Consider the following 12,597-nt stretch of genomic DNA (forward strand, 5'->3'; position numbering starts at 1 on the left):
GCAATCTTCCCGGAGCTTCAAATGCACACGGTGAGAAGCTCACATATGCAGTTTTCTGTAAAATGTGATATGGCAGCCTGGAGGTGTTTTTGTACACAGATGGTGTACAGAATGCTCTGCCCCCCCCCCCCCCCCCCCCCAGAAATGTCATTAACTGCTTGTGTGATTGGCTTATTGTACTGATTTTACCAGAAATCTGCACAAGATACAAGTCAGATTTTGTGGAATCCCCTGCAACAAAAATGTCATTTTTGGTGAGATACTCCCAAAATGAAATCACATCTAAATGGATGCAGACCCTTCCTTTAATCAGGACTTGACAATAATGTGTTCTTAGGCACTCTGAAAGGACAAGTTTCTGCCTTTATCCATTCTTTCAAAAAACCTCTAGTCTCGCTCTCCCTTGTCAAAACTTTTTATTCAAGGAGTATCCTGGATCAGGCCAACCTTACAGTACCCAATTCTTCCTTGGGACATCAACTTGGTTCTTTTTGCCCTGCACAAACCTTCATTTGAACCCATCAGGGATATCCTGTTAGATGACCTCTCCTGCAAAGTGGCCTTCTTGGTTGCCGTCATGTCTGTCAGATGTGTCTCTGTGCTGAAGGCTCTTTTGTACGCCAAAAACCATCCTTTCTTCCAAAGTGGGTATCAGTCTTCCACCTCATTGAAGACATACAGTTGTGCTCATAAGTTTACATACTATGGCAGAATTTATTATTTCTTTGGCCATTTTTCAGAGAATATGAATAATAACTAAAAAGTCTTTCACTCATGGACAGTGTTTGGCTGAAGCTATTTATTATCAATCAACTGTGTTTTACTCTTTTTAAATTATAATGACAACAGAAACTACACGAATTGCCCCGATCAAAAGTTTACATACCCCAGTTCTTAATACCATATATTGTCTGCTTTAACATCAATGACCGCTTGAAGTCTTTTGTGGTATTTGTAGACGAAACTCTTTATTTTCTCAGATGGTAAATCCGCCCATTCCTCTTGGCAAAAAGCATCCCAGTTCCTGTAAATTCTTGGGCTGTCTTGCATGAATTGCACATTTGTGATCTTCCTAGAGTGGCTTAATGATATTGAGGTCAGGAGACTGAGATGGCCACTCCAGAATCTTCACTTTGTTCTGCTGTAGCCAATGACAGGTCGACTTGACCTTGTGTTTTGGATCATTGTCATGTTGGAATGTCCAAGTACGTCCCATGCGCAGCTTCCTGGCTGATGAATGCAAATCTTCCTCCAGTATTTTTTGATAACATACTGCATTCATCTTGCTATCAATTTTGATCCAAGTTTCCTGTGCCTTTGTAGCGCACACATCCCCAAAACATCAGCGATCCACCTCTGTGTTTCACAGTAGGAAGGGTGTACCTTTCATCACAGGCCTTGTTGACTCCTCTCCAAATGTAGCATTTATGGTTGTGACCAATAAGCAAAATGTTGGGCTCCTCACTCCAAATGACTCTGTTCCAGAAGGTTTGAAGCTGGTCTCTGTGCTGTTTGGCGTATTGTAAGCGGGATACTTTGTGGCATATGCGTAGTAATGGCTTTCTTCTGGCGACTCGACCATGCAGCAAATCTTTCTTCAAGTGCATCCTTATTGTGCATCTTGAAACAGCCACGCTGCATGTTTTCAGAGAGTCCTGTATTTCACTTGAAGTTATTTGTGGGTTTTTCTTTGCATCCTAAACAATTTTCCTGGCAGTTGTGGCTGAAATTTTAGTTACCCGTCCATTGGTTGATTTAAACAGAACCCCTAATTTTCCACTTCTTGATTAGTTTGAACACCGCTGATTAGCATTCTCAATTGGATATTTTTTTATATCCCTTTCCTGTTTTATACAGTTCAAATACCTTTTCCCACAGATCCTTTGACAATTCTTTCGCTTTGCCCATGACTCAGAATCCAGAAACGTCAGTGCAGCACTGGAAGAAAGATGCAAGGTCTGTCAGGAGTCCAGAAACTCATTGACCTTTCATACACACACCAATTACAAGCAAACAGATCCCAGGTGAGGATGGTTACCTTTAATAGCCATTCAAGCCCCTTTGTGTCTCAACTTGTTGTTATCAGGCCAAAATCACCAGGGTATGTAAATTTTGATCAGGGTCATTTGGGTAGTTTCTGTTGTCATTATGATTTAAAAAGAGTAAACACAGTTGATTGATGATTAATGGCTTCAGCCAAACACTAACCACGAGTGGATGAAAAGTTTGTGTTATCATTCATATTCTGAAAAATGGCCAAGAATCATAAATTTTGCCAGGGTATGTAAACTTATGAGCACAACTGTAATCCTTCCGTCTTTTGTGCACTTCTTCAAGGCAAGGGACATTTGCTTTAAAGTCCATTATCACTTGATGGATGAGATGACTGATCACTAAGGCTTACACTCTAAAGGAAAGGCCTCCCCCTGCGCTTTTACCCAGGTTGACAGATGTTTCCTAGGACTTCTGGCGACAATTTTTTTTTATGTAAGGCCGACACCTGGTCCTATATTCATAACTTTTCAGTCATAGAGTCTGTGGAAGCTGCCTTTTTGCTGGGGGTGCTGGGTACACTTTTTGTGGGATTCCTAAGGACCAACCCCTTTTGCAGTGCCCTACCTGTGAGAGTTCTACGCCAACCCTGTGTCTCGTGAACTGTCAGAAAAGAATGTGTAGCCACGAGTGTCACTGTGCATAAATCTCCATGCATCTATCAGATGTTCTCTTCAGAAACATAAATCTGCCTGTCGTCTTTAAGTTGGTCTGTTAGGGTTCATTGAAGTGTTATTTTTGTATGCCAACTAATTTTGCTTTAGCATCTGAGGAAAAACTGTTACTCTGTTTGGTATTTGTAATGTGTTAATCTAGATGTGTCCTGTTTTTTTTTTTTTTTTTTTTTATGCATTTCTGGTAGAAATGCAATATGTGCCTTTTTTAGTTTGCACAATTCCCCCAGAGTCTGTGTTCTGTTCTCTTGTACATGTTAGGCCGCGTACACACGGGCGGACTGTTCGCCCAACCTTGTCCGCTGAACAGTGTTTGGGCGGACAGTCCGCCCGTGTGTGGGCTTTCAGCGGACAGTTTCAGCGGACAGTTGGACGGACAAAGTCTTTCGGAAATTCCGAAAAACTGTCCGCTGAAACTGTGTTTGAGCGAACAGTCCGCCCGTGTGTAGGCTACTTTCGAAATGAGCAAACTGTTCCCGCTCGGAAAGTCCGCCCATTTCGAGCGCGTGTACAGGTAGACGGGGCCCGCGAAGGAGACGAAAAAAATCGGCGTGGGGGTTCCCCCAAAGTCCACACCAGACCCTTGTCCGAGCACGCTACCCGGCCGGCCAGGAAAGGGGGGCGAGCGAGCGCGCCCCCCTCCTGAGCCGTACCTGGCCGCGTGCCCTCAACATGGGGGGTGCCTTGGGGAAGGGGGGGCCGCGCGGCCCCCCCACCCCAAAGCACCTTGTCCCCATGTTGATGAGGACAAGGGCCTCTTCCCGACAACCCTGGCCGTTGGTTGTCGGGGTCTGCGGGCGGGGGGCTTATCGGAATCCGGGAGCCCACCTTTAAGAAGGGGGCCCCCGGATACCGGCCCCCCACCCTATGTGAATGAGTATGGGGTACAATGTACCCCTACCCATTCACCTGTGAAATAAAGTACAAAAAAAAACACAACACAGGGAAAAAATATTTTATTGCACAGCTCCGGGGGTCTTCCGTCTTCGGGGGTCTTCTCGCCGGACTCCTCCGCTATCTGTGTGTAGCTCTTTTACTAGCGGAGGAGTCCGGCTTTCTTCCTCCCCGCCGCCGGCCTCTTCTCCCGACTTCGGGGGTCTTGTCCCCCTCTTCGGTTCTTCTGCCGGGCCACCGCGCCTTCTTATAGCTCTTTTACAGGCGGTGGCCCGGTCTTCTGTCGCCGCTGCCTTCCGTTCTTCTGTCGCCGCCTTCGGTTCTTCTGCCGGGCCACCGCGCCTTCTTGTAGCTCTTTTACAGGCGATGGCCTGGTCTTCTGTCGCCGCTGTCGCCGCCTTCCGTTCTTCTTCTTCTTCTTGTTCTTCTTCTCCAGGAGATGTTGACACGTCGCTCTCTCCGGCCGGAATGCCAGAGCCGCGCTGTGCGGTCACTTATATAGTGACAATGGGGCGGTGTCACATGGTATATGTCACATGGGTTGGTCACATGGGTTGATGTCACATGGGGACTATGACATCGTAAGGGGGCGGGGTCACCATGTGACCAACCCATGTGACATATACCATGTGACACCGCCCCATTGTCACTATATAAGTGGCAGCGGAGCGTGTCCCTGGCATTCCGGCCGGAGAGCTTGTCGAGTCAACATCTCCAGGAGAAGAAGAAGAAGAAGAACAAGAACGGAAGGCGGCGGCGACGACAGCGGCGACAGAAGACCGGGCCACCGCCTGTAAAAGAGCTACAAGAAGGCGCGGTGGCCCGGCAGAAGAACCGAAGGCGGCGACAGAAGAACGGAAGGCAGCGGCGACAGAAGACCGGGCCACCGCCTGCAAAAGAGCTACAAGAAGGCGCGGTGGCCCGGCAGAAGAACCGAAGAGGGGGACAAGACCCCCGAAGTCGGGAGAAGAGGCCGGCGGCGGGGAGGAAGAAAGCCGGACTCCTCCGCTAGTAAAAGAGCTACACACAGATAGCGGAGGAGTCCGGCGAGAAGACCCCCGAAGACGGAAGACCCCCGGAGCTGTGCAATAAAATATTTTTTCCCTGTGTTGTGTTTTTTTTTGTACTTTATTTCACAGGTGAATGGGTAGGGGTACATTGTACCCCATACTCATTCACATAGGGTGGGGGGCCGGTATCCGGGGGCCCCCTTCTTAAAGGGGGCTCCCGGATTCCGATAAGCCCCCCGCCCGCAGACCCCGACAACCAACGGCCAGGGTTGTCGGGAAGAGGCCCTTGTCCTCATCAACATGGGGACAAGGTGCTTTGGGGTGGGGGGGCCGCGCGGCCCCCCCCTTCCCCAAGGCACCCCCCATGTTGAGGGCACGCGGCCTGGTACGGCTCAGGAGGGGGGCGCGCTCGCTCGCCCCCCTTTCCTGGCCGGCCGGGTAGCGTGCTCGGACAAGGGTCTGGTGTGGACTTTGGGGGAACCCCCACGCCGATTTTTTTCGGCGTTGGGGTTCCCCTTTAAGCCCATTCCAGGCGGCGGAGCCCGCGACGTCTCCTTCGCGGGCCCCGCCTACCTGTACACGCGCTCGAAATGGGCGGATTTGCCTCCGCCTTACGTGGGCGAGTCCGTTCATTTCAAAAGTTGAGCGGACTGTTTGGCAAACAGTTCGCTGAAACAGTCCGCTCGTGTGTGGGCAAGTCCGCTCATGCAAATTTTGAGCGGACTGTTTGCCGAAACTGTTTGACGAACAAGGTTGGGCAAACAGTCCGCGCGTGTGTACGCGGCCTAAGCCTTTTACATTAAGGGATACCTTTTTTAACTGGAGACATGAGTGGTTAGCACTTTCGCCTATCGGCATTCGGGTTGCTGGTTTGAATCCCAAACGTGGCGCTTCCTGCCTGGAGTTTGCATGTTCTCCCTGTGCCTGAGTGGATTTTCTCTGAGTAGGCCAGCTCCCTCCCACACTACAAGGCATGCTGGTAGGTTAATTGGCTCCTGTCTAAACTGGCCCTACTATTTGTATGAATGTGAGTTAGGGACCTTAGATTGTAAATCTCTTGAGGTCTGATGTGAATGTACAATATATATGTAAAGCACTGTGTAAATTGACAGCACTATATAAATACCTGCAATAAATAAGGTTAAAAAGTCTGGCTAAATTCTTCAGGCTAAAGCCTACTGTCGGTTAATATCGGCGGTGTAGGCTCTGCAGGAATCCCGACAATGTTGGGATCCAACCAGATGCCTGATTGGCAGCTGGCTCAGGCTGTCAGCATGCCACTGAGATGGCCGGCTGGCTGTAAATTTGTTTAAAACATTAGAAAATATTTTTAAACACATTTTACATTCCATTTTTATGTCTCCAGAGTTGCAAGTCTATATGCTGTAGCTCTGAGCGAGATTCTTTTCTCATTTTCGTTCATTGACGGACACAGCATCTTCATCTTGACCTTAGGGTTATTTTGCCCCTTTAGGAGAGGACTGGGCAGAACATGTTAAAAACAGCAAAACTGCACAGTACCGCCCAGGGGTCAGTCCTACTGGCTATAACCCCTCGCACTGCATCCAGCCGCTCAGTTTTTTTCTGCTTAGTGTAGGAGGACCTGGCTCCCGGTGGGACCATTCGTTTTTTGATTCCTGTGATCTGCAATCAACAGCCGGGCTGGGCGACAGGCTGGATAATATACCGTATTTATCGGTGTATAACACGCGCCGGCGTACAACACGCACCCCAAGTTTAGGAGGGAAATTTAAGGGAAAAAAAACTTACATTTAAATGCCTATCATTGCAGCCTTGTCATGCAGCCTGTCCGCCATGCAGCCTGTCCGCCATTGCAGCCTTGTGCATCGTTGTCCCCTCAGTTATGTCCGCTTTTATTTTTAAAAATGGCGCCGCTGAGATGTCCTGCACCCGGTAGTTTCTGCGGCTTCCGGCCGTACTCGCCGGCTTTTAGCTGCCTTTGGCCGTACTCGGCAGCTTTCAGCCGCTCTCGGCCCTTCTCTGCAGTTTTCGGCCTCCGAGAAGGGCCAAAGGCGGCCGAAAGCCGCCCAGAGCCCAGAAATCGCGGAGGATCGGCGTATAACACGCACCCGTGATGTTCCCCTGATTTTAAGTGCATGTTATACACCGATAAATACGGTAGATCTTGGTGGTCTCCCCAGCCTGGCCGTCGAGCGTGAGCAGACCTTAGCTACGCGCTGGGTCGGCCACGACATGCACCGTTGGATCCAGGGGTGGCCGGTGAGCTATATGCTCCGGGGCACACATATGACCGGGCTACTGCTGTCCGTGTCAGTGTGCCGTGGCCGACAGCCACCCTGTACTGCTTGGGTGATGGGTCTGTCCGTGGAATGCGTCCATCAGTCCCTACAGGAGGGGCAAGTATGGTTCCACCTGTCTCGGCAGGATGGAGCAGCTGGGCATTCCCTGGGAGGTCTACTAGGGGGTCTCTTACTCTCCCTTTCTTCTCTCCCTGCCCCTTCCCTCCTCCCCATGCTATGGGCTGCTGTGTAACTGGGCACATGGGGGTGAGGTGCACGTACCTAGCGGGGGGCTGCGTTGGGTGTTGGGGGTCCGCTCTTCCTCTTCCCTGTTTCTGGGCCGGGGGGGGGGGGTGTTTTGGTGTGTATGCCATGTGGGGAGGCCGCCGCGTGCTCTGTGGCAATTTTTCTGTAGCCACGGGCAGTTTCTTCCCTATAGACGTTTTCTGGAAGTCCGGCGGCCACTTTCCAGGTGCCCCCAAACATTTTTTGCTGGGGCGGCCATTTTCTAGTATCCTCAGCTTGTTTTGCCTCTAGCGATGGGTGCTTGTTTCCTTCTAGAACAGTGCACTTTTTACACAGAACACCTCATGGCTGACACGGGAGAGCGGACAGCAGCAGCAGCAGCACAGCGCATTACCTGGGTCAGGGTGGTGAGTCCCCCTCAGTCTGTGGCAGCTAGGAGGGTGGACATTTTTTGTGTGGCTTGCCTTAGGTCCCTAAGTGGTGACAAGCGAGTGTGGGTCAGGATGGTGTCAGAAGCTTGCGCTTCTTTCCCAGACATCCCTATTATGGCAACCGGTTCCCCTGCACCTGCGGTGCCTATGGACACTCTGTCGGTGGTCCTGGAGGCCTTTGTTGCCACAGTGGAAGCGGCCTGCGAGCGCACGGGGGGTAAAAATGCCCCCACTGTCTGGGGAAAGCTCTGATTCAGATTCGGGCCCCATTGTGGCATGCGGCCCCTGTTCTGACATGTCAGAGGATGCAGACCAGGACCGTTTGGACAGTGAGAATGACTCTGTGTCCAGGTTAGCGCTGGTAGGAGCACTTATCACAGCAGTGCGGGATACCCTAAAGATGGAGGATATGGCGGGGACATCTACAGAGGTGTCGGTCCCTTTCAGGTCCCAAAAGCCAGCCCGCACGGCTAAGGTGTTTCCTTACCCAACTTATTTTGATACGTTTATTTACAAGGAGTGGGTAAAACCGCAGCCAGCCTTTTCAGTCCTCAAACACATGGCGGTGCATTACCCCTTTGAGCAGAGTTTCCTGGTTAAATAAGTTAACTACGATTCCAGTGGAAGGGACCCCTGCTTTCAAGGACCCTGCTGACAGGAGGGCATGTATGTTTTTAAGGTGGTGGGGTCAGCATTGCCGTCAGAGCCTCAGTATCAGCAGCAGTGCTATGTCGCCTGATTGGCTAAAATGCTGGTCTGCGGACCAGGCATCTAAGGCCGCGTACACACGCGGGGACTGTTCGCCCAACTTTGTCCGTCAAACAGTTTCGGCAAACAGTCCGCTCAAAATTAGCATGGACGGACATGGCCACACACGACGGACGAACAGTTTGCTGAAACCGTGCGCGATGACGTGAACGGCACGTACGACGGGACGAAAAATACGACGTCCTATACACTGCATTATAACTTTCGGCGTGTTAAGCCTTTCTGAGCATGCGCGGAACTTAGTTTGTCGAACAAGCCTACACACGGGCGGACTGTTCGCTCAAACAAAGTTTCAGCGGACAGTTTTACGGAAATTCCGAAAAACCTTGTTCGTCAAACTGTCCGCTGAAACTGTCCGCTGAAAGCCCACACACGAGCGGACTGTCCGCCCAAACACTGTTCAGCGGACAAAGTTGGGCGAACAGTCCGCCCGTGTGTACGCGGCCTAAGAAGGCACTGGCGGATTTGCCCTTCCAGGGAGAGAGGCTATTTGGAGCTTAGCTGGATGACATTATTAAGAATGTTACTGACAAGGTGCCCACTGAGGGACAAAAGCCTTCCTGGTTTCGCAAGTCGAACAAACCTGCAAGCAAATCTGTTAACGCATGAAGGTTTGCCCCCGCCCGACTCTCAGGTGGGGGGAGGGGGTCGCCTTGGGGAGTTTGCAGCTCAGTGAACCTCCCTTCTCTCCGACCAGTGGGTCTGCGAACTGGTTTCATCAGGATACAAGATAGACTTTCTAGTCCGCCAAACAGATTTTTTTCCTCCAAACTTCATCTTCTTCTGGCTCGTTGGGAAGCCCTGTTCGGGACAGTACAGGACCTGCTGCTGCACGGGGTGATAGTGCCTGTACTGACGCCAGAAAGTTTTCAGGGATTCTACTCCAATCTGTTTGTAGTCCCAAAGAAGGAAGGGGTCCGTCTGGTCCTGGATCTCAAGGCCCTCAACAGCTTCATGAAAAAACAAAGGTTCAGGATGGAATGAGTTTGCTTAGTGGTCGCTGCACTCCATCAGGGGGATTTTCTGGCGTCCCTGGGCATCAAGGACACATACTTGCATGTCTCCATATGCAAAAACAAGAAAAATACTGCGCTAGCCTAAAAACCCAACAATACAAAAAGTATACTAAATATTTGGAAGCACCGATTATTAAGATGTGATACACACCCAAAATGCACATGAAATAAAAAATATAACCGCGCTCTCCCACAAATTAATTATTCCTAGCACGTGATTAAACCTAGAATCTCCAACCAAATTCAGCCACTATAAGTCCAATGTGACTATTATAGTAGAAATGAATAAAAAAACTGAAAACAGCGATGAAATATATATGCAATTAATACAAATGCACTGCTCATCAGTTTCACTGGGAAATGGCATATAAATATTAAATATCAGATAAATAAATAAATGGAAAAAAGAGGAAAAGCCGCGCTTATCAAATAAAAACTAGAAGGAAGCAGCAACCCAAATGTTATACTACATTTGGCATAAAGGAAAAAAGCGTGGGTTGCGCTACAAAAAACTACTAAACAAAAAATACACCTACGTGAGAAAAACTCCAAAAACTTTGACTTGATAACTTATCAATCCTATGCGGAAATATTTTAGGTGCAAAGAAATTTAAATAAGTATATAAAGATGAAAGGTGATATGAAGACAGCAAATATACCTTGATATTATTCATACAAACACCAACATGATAGTGGATACTCAAATGAATGTGAAAATTAAAGAAAGGGGTGAGCTGCACAAAAAATAAAATTAATATTTGTAAGCGGAAAAACCCCTACATAAAGATGTAATGAACTCTAAAGAATAGCTATTAAGTTAATAACTATACCCGAAGGTGGAATTATACTGGGTATAAATAGCAAATATATACCAATATTAACAATAAGGATTCCTTAAATAATAATATAAATTATCATAATGTGATGTGAACCTACAAAAAAAAAAAACAATGTATCATCCAATAACCAGTTAACCTAAACATTAATAAACCGTCGTTATATGTGGCAAAAAATTATAACATAAAATATTGGAGTGTTCATAAAGTCCATAAAAAGTCTCTATTTGCAAAGTATTCCACGGTGAGATAGTGACAACATAGGTATCCAAAACGAACGTGACCCGTGTATGACCTCCACCATAGATATTACTGCCGCTTACCGAAGGTGTATGGTTCCTTATTACAGAGAACCATGCAGAGCGGATGACTGATTCCCCCAGTCCAGGGTTTTCACAGATGGATGCGAAGGAACTCTGGAACCCGTTCGCCTCTCAATACACTCCCGCTCACAGGTTTACATAAAAAGTAATAAAACTCACAATAGTGTAAAACCCAAATAAATTTTAATAGAACGTAAGAGACAAATGCGCACTTACAGAAATGAAGATTAAAACGATCGTTAAGCAAATCGGAGCCGGCCGGTCTCGATTCGCGCCCAATACTTCCGCAAACAAACAACACGAGATGGTGGCGTCAGGACGTCGCTCCTCCTCCCTACGCGTTTCGTCACTATAGGACGTGGTCACGGGGTATGGGCGGCGTCCTGATGCACCGCTTAAATAATACAAGCAATAAACCAAGCCTCGGTCTGACCCCAGAGCTGAGGCGAAAAACGCCATCTTGGTTTAGGGAAAAAACAATAACTAGTGCTGCGGAAAATGGCCATCATATTGAGTAGATGAATTTAACATAAAATAAAAAACAATGAAAATATAAAATTTAAATTTAAACATCTCTGTAATCAAACGGGAAATGTACAAATAAATAAATGGATAAATTCATTGTGAAATATCAGATAAATAAATCAAGAAATAGATAAAAACGTTAGCAAACTCAATATAGTGCTTAAAAAGAGAAATATGCAACCATCAATGGAATTATATAAATAAATGTGCCCAATAAAGTGCTTACAAAAGAAATAAGAAAGGTCAACAGTCCTTTGGATTAGGGATATTCCTCCAGCGTAATTTGGATAGAGTATAGGCTTCCTTCACCACCACTGTGCTGATCAGCAATCTGAATGCGCGCTTACCAGACCGAAAAGGAATCTCAGCTCATAGCACATATCATTAGAACTCCTAAGAGACCATCGGACTGGAACAGCCACAAACCCCTTTCAAACAACCTCCAATGGTGGGATCACTCCCTCTTCCTGTCCATGCCAATTTTCAGCTTTCAGTGCTGTCGCACAATTGTTATGCAACGCTGTACCCAAACAAAATGTTTATCTTTTTTTTGAGACAGATAGAGCTTTATTTTGGTGGCCACTGGGTTTATTTTTTTTTGCCGGTCCGGTATGATTTCCCATCGATCAGTAGTATATAGTTCTCCCCTACCTCTGATGCCATTCACTCGAGTCTTGCCAAAGTAGATCCTGTCCAAATGGGACAAATCTTCATTGTCCCTGGATTGTCAAATTTGGGTGAGCCAGCTAGTCAGGGATTCCCTGCTCTGGTAGCTGAGGTCGCCGTCCCTTCAGTCAGGGAATTTGTTCCTTCCACTTCATTGGACGGTGATCACAACGGACACCAACCTGGCCGGTTGGGGGGAGTTTGGGGCATACAGTCGGCCCAGGGTCACTGGACGCAGAAAGAATCCCGCCTGCCAATCAATGTGCTAAAGCTTTAGGCGATTAAGCAGGGCCTCTCCACATGGTCACAGAGACTGCAGGGGCATCTGGTCACGATCCAGTCGGACAATGCCACGGCGGTGGCGTATGTCAACCATCAAGGAGAGACAAGGAGCTCGGCTGCAGCACTGGAGGTCACTCGCATCCTGTGGTGGGAATGGTCGCTACATCTGGATGTATTTCGGCTCCTTTGCCTAAGGTGGGGCACGCCAGATGTGGATCTCCTGGCTTCTCGACTCAATCGTAAGGTACAGAGGTTTGTGGCCAGGTCAAGAGATCCCTGGACGGATGCGGCAGAGGCGTTGGTGGCTCCATGGGGGTATTATCGGCTGATTTAAGCCTTCCCCCCCAACTTCTACCATGTCTGCTGCGCAGAGGTGAGGCCGAGGGGATTCCGGTGATTCTGATTGCCCCAGATTGTCCTTGGCTGCCAATGCGAGAGGACCTTCTGTCGCAAGGTCCAATACTTCATCCTGCTTTAACAGCATGACTTTTGAAAGCCAGGTGCTAAGAGACCGAGGTCTATAGGATTCGGTAATATCCACTATGTGGAGGGCACGGAAGTCATCTTCTCAGAAGATTTATCATCTTACGTGGAAGGCCTACATCTCCAACAG

General features: G+C 48.3%; 1 protein-coding gene across 1 annotated transcript in view; it reads left to right on the forward strand.

The window, feature by feature from the left end:
• The window catches only part of MOV10L1 (Mov10 like RNA helicase 1), a 301,052-nt gene that overhangs the window by 195,900 nt on the left and 92,555 nt on the right, over positions 1 to 12,597 (forward strand). The gene's annotated exons all lie outside the window — the stretch shown is intronic.

This window comes from Lithobates pipiens, unplaced genomic scaffold (genome assembly GCF_037356315.1).
Source record: "Lithobates pipiens isolate NorthernLeopardFrog02 unplaced genomic scaffold, aLitPip1_a1.2 Scaffold_8, whole genome shotgun sequence".
Lineage (NCBI taxonomy): Eukaryota > Metazoa > Chordata > Amphibia > Anura > Ranidae > Lithobates > Lithobates pipiens.